This window comes from Pseudophryne corroboree, chromosome 3, assembly GCF_028390025.1.
Source record: "Pseudophryne corroboree isolate aPseCor3 chromosome 3, aPseCor3.hap2, whole genome shotgun sequence".
Taxonomy (NCBI): domain Eukaryota; kingdom Metazoa; phylum Chordata; class Amphibia; order Anura; family Myobatrachidae; genus Pseudophryne; species Pseudophryne corroboree.
Window position 1 is genome coordinate 331907637 of NC_086446.1, and position 10777 is coordinate 331918413.

The 10777-nt window shown below is 38.0% G+C and overlaps 2 non-coding genes across 2 annotated transcripts; both read left to right on the top strand.

Moving 5' to 3' along the window:
• Positions 1 to 4333: 4333 nt before the first annotated feature.
• Positions 4334 to 4406, top strand: TRNAP-AGG (transfer RNA proline (anticodon AGG)). The gene has a single exon. It is a non-coding gene; the product is annotated as a tRNA-Pro (tRNA).
• Positions 4407 to 6176: 1770 nt separating this feature from the next.
• TRNAP-AGG (transfer RNA proline (anticodon AGG)) lies at positions 6177 to 6248 on the top strand. The gene has a single exon. It is a non-coding gene; the product is annotated as a tRNA-Pro (tRNA).
• Positions 6249 to 10777: the final 4529 nt, after the last annotated feature.

The following is a 10777-nucleotide window of genomic DNA, read 5'->3' on the forward strand; positions in this document are numbered from 1 at the left end:
AAGTCAAGTCCATTCCGTTTCTAGGGTACATTGTGTCCGGTTCCGGACTAGAGATGGATCCTGAGAAACTACAAGCAATCCAAAATTGGCCGATACCCTTAACCCTCAAAGGGGTCCAGAGGTTCTTGGGGTTCGCCAACTATTACCGAAAGTTTATACGAGACTTTTCCACCATTGTGGCGCCTATTACTGCTTTCACTAAGAAGGGTGCTAACCCGTCCAAGTGGTCTGAAGAAGCCATGCAAGCATTTCATCTTTTAAAACAAAGGTTCATCTCTGCGCCTGTTCTGAAACAGCCTGACATCGACTCTCCTTTCATCTTAGAGGTGGATGCCTCCTCCGTTGGAGTAGGAGCGGTGTTATCTCAGATGGCTAAAGATGGCCATTTACACCCTTGCAGTTTCTTCTCCCGGAAGTTCTCCCCAGCTGAGCGCAACTATGCCATTGGCGACCAGGAGTTGCTAGCCATCAAGCTCGCTCTAGAAGAGTGGAGGTATCTGTTGGAGGGAGCTTCTCATTCAATCACCATACTTACAGACCACAAGAACCTTTTATATCTGAAAGGCGCACAATGTCTCAACCCTCGTCAGGCCAGATGGGCACTTTTCTTTTCCAGGTTCGACTTTAAACTCCAGTTCTGTCCGGGCTCTCAGAATCGCAAGGCCGATGCCCTTTCCCGCTCATGGGAGCAAGAAAATGAGTCAGAGTCTTCAGACAAGCATCCTATTATAAATCCGTTGGCATTCTCCACGGTAGGGATGGACTCTACGCCCCCATCAGGGAAAAGTTTTGTGAAACCGATGCTAAGGAAGAAGCTCATGCATTGGGCCCATGCTTCCCGTTTTGCCGGACATACAGGTATCCAAAAAACCCTGGAGTTTATCTCTAGGTCCTATTGGTGGCCAACTCTGAAAAAGGACGTCTTGGAGTTTATTGCATCTTGCCCAAAGTGTGCTCAACATAAGGTATCCCGCCAGTCGCCTGCGGGGCAACTGGTTCCACTATCTGTTCCCCGTCGACCTTGGACCCATTTGTCGATGGATTTTATTACAGATTTACCCATGTGCAACAAGTTCAATACCATCTGGGTGGTAGTTGACCGGTTCACCAAGATGGCACACTTCATTCCTCTCACCGGTCTTCCGTCAGCTTCCAAGTTGGCTCAAGTATTCATACAAGAGATCTTCCGACTCCACGGTCTTGCTGAAGAAATTATCTCAGATCGAGGAGTTCAATTCACAGCCAAATTCTGGCGAAGTTTATGTCAAGTCCTTCAAGTCAAGCTAAAGTTTTCCACGGCTTACCATCCTCAGACCAATGGTCAAACCGAGAGGGTGAATCAGGACTTGGAGGCCTTCCTCCGCATCTATGTGTCCTCCTCTCAAGATGACTGGGTTCAATTACTTCCCTGGGCCGAGTTCTGTCATAACAACCAGTATCATTCTTCCTCTGCTTCAACACCATTCTTCACTAACTTTGGATTCCACCCTAAAGTCCCTGAGTTCCAACCGCTTCCAGCAACTTCTGTTCCCGCAGTGGATATCACCTTGCATCAGTTTGCCAATATCTGGAAGAGCGTACGATCAGCTCTGCTCAAGGCATCGTTCAGGTACAAGAAGTTTGCGGATAAGAAGCGTCGAGCAGTTCCTGCTCTCAAGGTGGGTGATCGGGTATGGTTATCCACGAAGAATTTGAGGTTAAGAGTTCCCAGTATGAAGTTTGCACCTCGCTATATCGGTCCTTTCAAGATTGAACAAGTCATCAATCCTGTTGCTTACAGACTCCAGTTGCCTCCCTTCTTAAAAATACCCAGGACATTCCATGTTTCCCTGTTGAAACCGCTGATCTTGAATCGGTTTCATTCCTCACTTCCTCCAACTCCGAAAGTCCAAACTCAACGAGGCGTTGAGTATGAAGTGGCCAAGATCCTGGACTCACGTCACCGTTATGGTCAACTACAGTATCTTATTGACTGGAAGGGTTACGGTCCTGAGGAACGTTAATGGACCAATGCTTCTGATGTCCATGCTCCTGCCTTGGTCCGGAGATTCCATTCCAAGTTTCCTCAAAAGCCAAAGAAGTGTCCTGGGGCCACTCCTAAAGGGGGGGGGGGTGCTGTCACGATCCGGGTATCTGGACGCCATTTCTTACCCATCAGATGCCTCCTAAGGCTGGCTCAGCGCTCCAGGACCGGATCCCATCTGTTATCCTAATGTTCACATTCCTGCATCCTCTCCTGTCTCTCTGAGACGCTGTCACAGTAACGCCTTATTACATCTGGCATGGCGTCTCCCGCGGCCTCCGCCGCCGTCCCTGAGCTTCTGCATGCAGAGTGTCAGAGTGGCGATTACGTCAGCCGCGGCCTCCGCTGTGTCCGCGTGGTTGGATGTGCACTTGTCAGTCTGGCGTCTCCTGTCTCCAGTGGCCGGCGCCGCCATTACTGTTTTCATTACCACATGGATTACAAACCAAACTTCCCTCCAAGTGTCTGCATGGGCGCAGCCATCTTGGATTCTGTCAGCTGATCATTTCCTCCAATCTGTTGTCAGTATTGTTAATCTGCATAATTGCCTAGCCAATCCCTTCCTTGTTGCAGGTATAAATACACTGTGCCTGAGCAAGGAAGGCGTCAGTGCTTTGGTTGTCAAACCTAGTTCCTGTTTGTCTCTCTCCTGTGATTGTCTTCCAGGTTCCAGCTCCTGTCTCAAGACTTCCACCATAGAAACCCGCACCAGCATTCCACCTGCGGTGTAGCCTGACTCTCCGATCCATTGTGGATTCATCTGTTTCCAGCTACAACATTACCTGCTTCCAGCCCAGCTTCCAGCAGAGTACAGCTTCTCTTAAAGGGCCGGTGTCCTTTCTACACTTTACCACTCTCCACCGGTATTATAATTTCACCGCTCTCAAACTCCTAACTTCAGCTCATATTTCATCGCTCCCAAGTTCATTTATTATTTAACTGGTTCCAGCCAGTATCCACTCCGTGCCAACAACAGTCTGGTTCCAGCCAGTATCCACAGCAGCCGTTTTATCTTCAGCAGCCCAGCTTTTCCTGGAACACCAGCTGGTACAATCCTGGGTTATCTCCATTGCTACAGTCGGGCCTGGTAAGGACTTTCCATCTAGAAGATTATAAGAACTATCTCACACTACCAGTGCCCTGTGGCTCCTGCCACCCTGTAGTTCCCAGGAACTGTATTTATTCTTTGCTGACTTTTATGTTTCTTTTACTGCTACTGTGATGCATGGAGTTTGTCATAAATAAACATCATTGACTTTTATTCAAGTTGTCGTGGTCACGCCTTCGGGCGGTTCTTCTTCATGTTACTTACATGTCCAGGGGTCTGATACAACCTCCCTGGTTCCGGTACATCTCAGCCCCTACAACTGAGGCTGCCTCCCGTCAGCTCAGGCCCTCAGTTGTGACAGTATGATTCTCGCTTAGGGTGCGAGAGGTTCCGGGTTAAAAATCCCGGACGAGCCCATCTTCTCCGGTTCCTTTAAATCCCATGGTTCCATTATCTGATTGATGTCAAAAGCATCAAGTGAATTTTGCTTTTGAAAATCCATCAAAAAATATATACTTATGCATATTTAGTAAACTGTCAAACATTTGGTGGTATATTGGGTATACTGTAGATTCCATTTTGTCTAAGTAACCTTGAGTGGCTTCAAAGAAGTCTCATTTTGACAAATAAAAAACTGTCAAAATGAAATTACAGTTTTTTCTCTTACCTTGCTTTTCTCTAAGAAACAATGAGTGGCTTAAAAGAATAGGCTCTTTTTGACAAACAAAAAGGTCAACAATTAATTGCAGGTTTTTGTTTTTTCTTTCTTCTTGGTCTGTATGCTTAAGTTGCACACAGTATGAGACAAGTCTTAGGTTCCAACTATCAGAAAAGTTCAAACTCTATAGGAACCCCTAAATCTTTGCACTGAACTTTCCAAATATGCATACTTGGACAAAAATCTACCTTAAGGAAACATTTTAGCTATGCTACCAATACATTTTTAAATTGTTATGGTATTTTTAAAATGTAACATCTTTTATTCCAGCTTATTGCATTTTTTATTAAATAATTTGAGTTTTACTTTAAAAATGGTAAAATCTGAATAAGAAATTATTTAGCTTGTGGCTTGTTGGTGTGGGTGTATGATTTTTGCTTTGGGTGGAAAATGCCCCAGGTTCATATCCTGGATTAGCCTGTTTTCTCAGGTTCTTTAAAAGTGCTTAGTTCTATTATCTGATAGTATTTTAAAATACTTACTAATGTATTCCAACAGTTTCACTTCCAATTTCTTTAGTATACATGAAAATGCATGAACAGTTGGCTCGTTGGTCTAGGGGTATGATTCTCGCTTAGGGTGCGAGAGGTCCCGGGTTAAAAATCCCGGACGAGCCCATCTTCTCCGGTTCCTTTAAATCCCATGGTTCCATTATCTGATTGATGTCAAAAGCATCAAGTGAATTTTGCTTTTGAAAATCCATCAAAAAATAAATACTTATGCATATTTAGTAAACTGTCAACCATTTGGTGGTATATTGGGTATACTGTAGATTCCATTTTGTCTAAGTAACCTTGAGTGGCTTCAAAGAAGTCTCATTTTGACAAATAAAAAACTGTCAAAATGAAATTACAGGTTTTTCTCTTACCTTGCTTTTTTCTAAGAAACAATGAGTGGCTTAAAAGAATAGGCTCTTTTTGACAAACAAAAAGGTCAACAATTAATTGCAGGTTTTTGTTTTTTTCTTTCTTCTTGGTCTGTATGCTTAAGTTGCACACAGTATGAGACAAGTCTTAGGTTCCAACTATCAGAAAACTTCAAACTCTATAGGAACCCCTAAATCTTGGCCCTGAACTTTCCAAATATGCCTACTTGGACAAAAATTTACCTTAAGGATACATTTTAGCTATGCTACCAATACATTTTTAAATTGTTATGGTATTTTTAAAATGTAACATCTTTTTTTTCCAGCTTATTGCATTTTTTTATTAAATAATTTGAGTTTTACTTTAAAAATGGTAAAATCTGAATAAGAAATTATTTAGCTTGTGGCTTGTTGGTCTGGGTGTATGATTTTTGCTTTGGGTGGAAAAGGCCCCAGGTTCATATCCGGAATGAGCCTGTTTTCTTAGGTTTTTTAAAAGTGCTTAGTTCTATTATCTGATAGAATTTTATAATACTTACTAATGTATTCCAACAGTTTTACTTCCAATTTCATTAGTATACATGAAAATGCATGAACAGTTGGCTCGTTGGTCTAGGGGTATGATTCTCGCTTAGGGTGCGAGAGGTCCCGGGTTAAAAATACCGGACGAGCCCATCTTCTCCGGTTCCTTTAAATCCCATGGTTCCATTATCTGATTGATGTCAAAAGCATCAAGTGAATTTTGCTTTTGAAAATCCATCAAAAAATATATACTTATGCATATTTAGTAAACTGTCAACCATTTGGTGGTATATTGGGTATACTGTAGATTCCATTTTGTCTAAGTAACCTTGAGTGGCTTCAAAGAAGTCTCATTTTGACAAATAAAAAACTGTCAAAATGAAATTACAGTTTTTTCTCTTACCTTGCTTTTCTCTAAGAAACAATGAGTGGCTTAAAAGAATAGGCTCTTTTTGACAAACAAAAAGGTCAACAATTAACTGCAGGTTTTTGTTTTTTTCTTTCTTCTTGGTCTGTATGCTTAAGTTGCACACAGTATGAGACAAGTCTTAGGTTCCAACTATCAGAAAAGTTCAAACTCTATAGGAACCCCTAAATCTTTGCACTGAACTTTCCAAATATGCATACTTGGACAAAAATTTACCTTAAGGAAACATTTTAGCTATGCTACAAATACATTTTTAAATTGTTATGGTATTTTTAAAATGTAACATCTTTTTTTCCAGCTTATTGCATTTTTTTATTAAATAATTTGAGTTTTACTTTAAAAATGGTAAAATCTGAATAAGAAATTATTTAGCTTGTGACTTGTTGGTCTGGGTGTATGATTTTTGCTTTGGGTGGAAAAGGCCCCAGGTTCATATCCTGGATTAGCCTGTTTTCTCAGGTTCTTTAAAAGTGCTTAGTTCTATTATCTGATAGTATTTTAAAATACTTACTAATGTATTCCAACAGTTTCATTTCCAATTTCATTATTATACATGAAAATGCATGAACAGTTGGCTTGTTGGTCTAGGGGTATGATTCTCGCTTAGGGTGCGAGAGGTCCCGGGTTCAAATCCCGAACGAGCCCATCTTCTCCGGTTCTTTTAAATCCCATGGTTCCATTTACTGATTGATGTCAAAAGCATCAAGTGAATTTTGCTTTTGAAAATCCATCAAAAAATATATACTTATGCATATTTAGTAAACTGTCAACCATTTGGTGGTATATTGGGTATAATGTAGATTCCATTTTGTCTAAGTAATCTTGAGTGGCTTCAAAGAAGTCTCCTTTTGACAAATTAAAAACTGTCAAAATGAAATTACAGTTTTTTCTCTTACCTTGCTTTTTTCTATGAAACAATGAGTGGCTTAAAAGAATAGGCTCTTTTTGACAAACAAAAAGGTCAACAATTAATTGCATGTTTTTGTTTTTTTCTTTCTTCTTGGTCTGTATGCTTAAGTTGCACACAGTATGAGACAAGTCTTAGGTTCCAACTATCAGAAAAGTTCAAACTCTAAAGGAACCCCTAAATCTTGGCACTGAACTTTCCAAATATGCCTACTTGGACAAAATTTTACCTTAAGGAATCATTTTAGCTATGCTACCAATACATTTTTAAATCGTTATGGTATTTTTAAAATGTAACATCTTTTTTTCCAGCTTATTGCATTTTTTTATTAAATAATTTGAGTTTTACTTTAAAAATGGTAAAATCTGAGTAAGAAATTATTTAGCTTGTGGCTTGTTGGTCTGGGTGTATGATTTTTGCTTTGGGTGGAAAAGGCCCCAGGTTCATATCCGGAATGAGCCTGTTTTCTTAGGTTTTTTTAAAGTGCTTAGTTCTATTATCTGATAGAATTTTATAATACATACTAATGTATTCCAACAGTTTCACTTCCAATTTCATTAGTATACATGAAAATGCATGAACAGTTGTCTCGTTGGTCTAGGGGTATGATTCTCGCTTAGGGTGCGAGAGGTCCCGGGTTAAAAATCCCGGACGAGCCCATCTTCTCCGGTTCCTTTAAATCCCATGGTTCCATTATCTGATTGATGTCAAAAGCATCAAGTGAATTTTGCTTTTGAAAATCCATCAAAAAATAAATACTTATGCATATTTAGTAAACTGTCAACCATTTGGTGGTATATTGGGTATACTGTAGATTCCATTTTGTCTAAGTAACCTTGAGTGGCTTCAAAGAAGTCTCATTTTGACAAATAAAAAACTGTCAAAATGAAATTACAGGTTTTTCTCTTACCTTGCTTTTCTCTAAGAAACAATGAGTGGCTTAAAAGAATAGGCTCTTTTTGACAAACAAAAAGGTCAACAATTAATTGCAGTTTTTTGTTTTTTCTTTCTTCTTGGTCTGTATGCTTAAGTTGCACACAGTATGAGACAAGTCTTAGGTTCCAGCTATCAGAAAAGTTCAAACTCTATAGGAACCCCTAAATCTTTGCACTGAACTTTCCAAATATGCATACTTGGACAAAAATTTACCTTAAGGAAACATTTTAGCTATGCTACAAATACATTTTTAAATTGTTATGGTGTTTTTAAAATGTAACATCTTTTTTTCCAGCTTATTGCATTTTTTTATTAAATAATTTGAGTTTTACTTTTAAAATGGTAAAATCTGATTAAGAAATTATTTAGCTTGTGGCTTGTTGGTCTGGGTGTATGATTTTTGCTTTGGGTGGAAAAGGCCCCAGGTTCATATCCTGGATGAGCCTGTTTTCTTAGGTTCTTTAAAAGTGCTTAGTTCTATTATCTGATAGTATTTTAAAATACTTACTAATGTATGCCAACAGTTTCACTTCCAATTTATTTAGTATACATGAAAATGCATGAACAGTTGGCTCGTTGGTCTAGGGGTATGATTCTCGCTTAGGGTGCGAGAGGTCCCGGGTTAAAAATACCAGATGAGCCCATCTTCTCCGGTTCCTCTAAATCCCATTGTTCCATTATCTGATTGATGTCAAAAGCATCAAGTGAATTTTGCTTTTGAAAATCCATCAAAAAATATATACTTATGCATATTTAGTAAACTGTCAACCATTTGGTGGTATATTGGGTATACTGTAGATTCCATTTTGTCTAAGTAACCTTGAGTGGCTTCAAAGAAGTCTCATTTTGACAAATTAAAAACTGTCAAAATGAAATTACAGTTTTTTCTCTTACCTTGCTTTTCTCTAAGAAACAATGAGTGGCTTAAAAGAATAGGCTCCTTTTGACAAACAAAAAGGTCAACAATTAATTGCAGGTTTTTGTTTTTTCTTTCTTCTTGGTCTGTATGCTTAAGTTGCACACAGTATGAGACAAGTCTTAGGTTCCAACTATCAGAAAAGTTCAAACTCTATAGGAACCCCTAAATCTTTGCACTGAACTTTCCAAATATGCATACTTGGACAAAAATTTACCTTAAGGAAACATTTTAGCTATGCTACCAATACATTTTTAAATTGTTATGGTATTTTTAAAATGTAACATCTTTTATTCCAGCTTATTGCATTTTTTTATTAAATAATTTGAGTTTTACTTTAAAAATGGTAAAATCTGAATAAGAAATTATTTAGCTTGTGGCTTGTTGGTCTGGGTGTATGATTTTTGCTTTGGGTGGAAAATGCCCCAGGTTCATATCCTGGATTAGCCTGTTTTCTCAGGTTCTTTAAAAGTGCTTAGTTCTATTATCTGATAGTATTTTAAAATACTTACTAATGTATTCCAACAGTTTCACTTCCAATTTCTTTAGTATACATGAAAATGCATGAACAGTTGGCTCGTTGGTCTAGGGGTATGATTATCGCTTAGGGTGCGAGAGGTCCCGGGTTAAAAATCCCGGACGAGCCCATCTTCTCCGGTTCCTTTAAATCCCATGGTTCCATTATCTGATTGATGTCAAAAGCATCAAGTGAATTTTGCTTTTGAAAATCCATCAAAAAATAAATACTTATGCATATTTAGTAAACTGTCAACCATTTGGTGGTATATTGGGTATACTGTAGATTCCATTTTGTCTAAGTAACCTTGAGTGGCTTCAAAGAAGTCTCATTTTGACAAATAAAAAACTGTCAAAATGAAATTACAGGTTTTTCTCTTACCTTGCTTTTTTCTAATAAACAATGAGTGGCTTAAAAGAATAGGCTCTTTTTGACAAACAAAAAGGTCAACAATTAATTGCAGGTTTTTGTTTTTTCTTTCTTCTTGGTCTGTATGCTTAAGTTGCACACAGTATGAGACAAGTCTTAGGTTCCAACTATCAGAAAACTTCAAACTCTATAGGAACCCCTAAATCTTGGCTCTGAACTTTCCAAATATGCCTACTTGGACAAAAATTTACCTTAAGGATACATTTTAGCTATGCTACCAATACATTTTTAAATTGTTATGGTATTTTTAAAACGTAACATCTTTTTTTCCAGCTTATTGCATTTTTTTATTAAATAATTTGAGTTTTACTTTAAAAATGGTAAAATCTGAATAAGAAATTATTTAGCTTGTGGCTTGTTGGTCTGGGTGTATGATTTTTGCTTTGGGTGGAAAAGGCCCCAGGTTCATATCCGGAATGAGCCTGTTTTCTTAGGTTTTTTAAAAGTGCTTAGTTCTATTATCTGATAGAATTTTATAATACTTACTAATGTATTCCAACAGTTTTACTTCCAATTTCATTAGTATACATGAAAATGCATGAACAGTTGGCTCGTTGGTCTAGGGGTATGATTCTCGCTTAGGGTGCGAGAGGTCCCGGGTTAAAAATACCGGACGAGCCCATCTTCTCCGGTTCCTTTAAATCCCATGGTTCCATTATCTGATTGATGTCAAAAGCATCAAGTGAATTTTGCTTTTGAAAATCCATCAAAAAATATATACTTATGCATATTTAGTAAACTGTCAACCATTTGGTGGTATATTGGGTATACTGTAGATTCCATTTTGTCTAAGTAACCTTGAGTGGCTTCAAAGAAGTCTCATTTTGACAAATTAAAAACTGTCAAAATGAAATTACAGTTTTTTCTCTTACCTTGCTTTTCTCTAAGAAACAATGAGTGGCTTAAAAGAATAGGCTCTTTTTGACAAACAAAAAGGTCAACAATTAATTGCAGGTTTTTGTTTTTTTCTTTCTTCTTGGTCTGTATGCTTAAGTTGCACACAGTATGAGACAAGTCTTAGGTTCCAACTATCAGAAAAGTTCAAACTCTATAGGAACCCCTAAATCTTTGCACTGAACTTTCCAAATATGCATACTTGGACAAAAATTTACCTTAAGGAAACATTTTAGCTATGCTACAAATACATTTTTAAATTGTTATGGTATTTTTAAAATGTAACATCTTTTTTTCCAGCTTATTGCATTTTTTTATTAAATAATTTGAGTTTTACTTTAAAAATGGTAAAATCTGAATAAGAAATTATTTAGCTTGTGACTTGTTGGTCTGGGTGTATGATTTTTGCTTTGGGTGGAAAAGGCCCCAGGTTCATATCCTGGATTAGCCTGTTTTCTCAGGTTCTTTAAAAGTGCTTAGTTCTATTATCTGATAGTATTTTAAAATACTTACTAATGTATTCCAACAGTTTCATTTCCAATTTCATTATTATACATGAAAATGCATGAACAGTT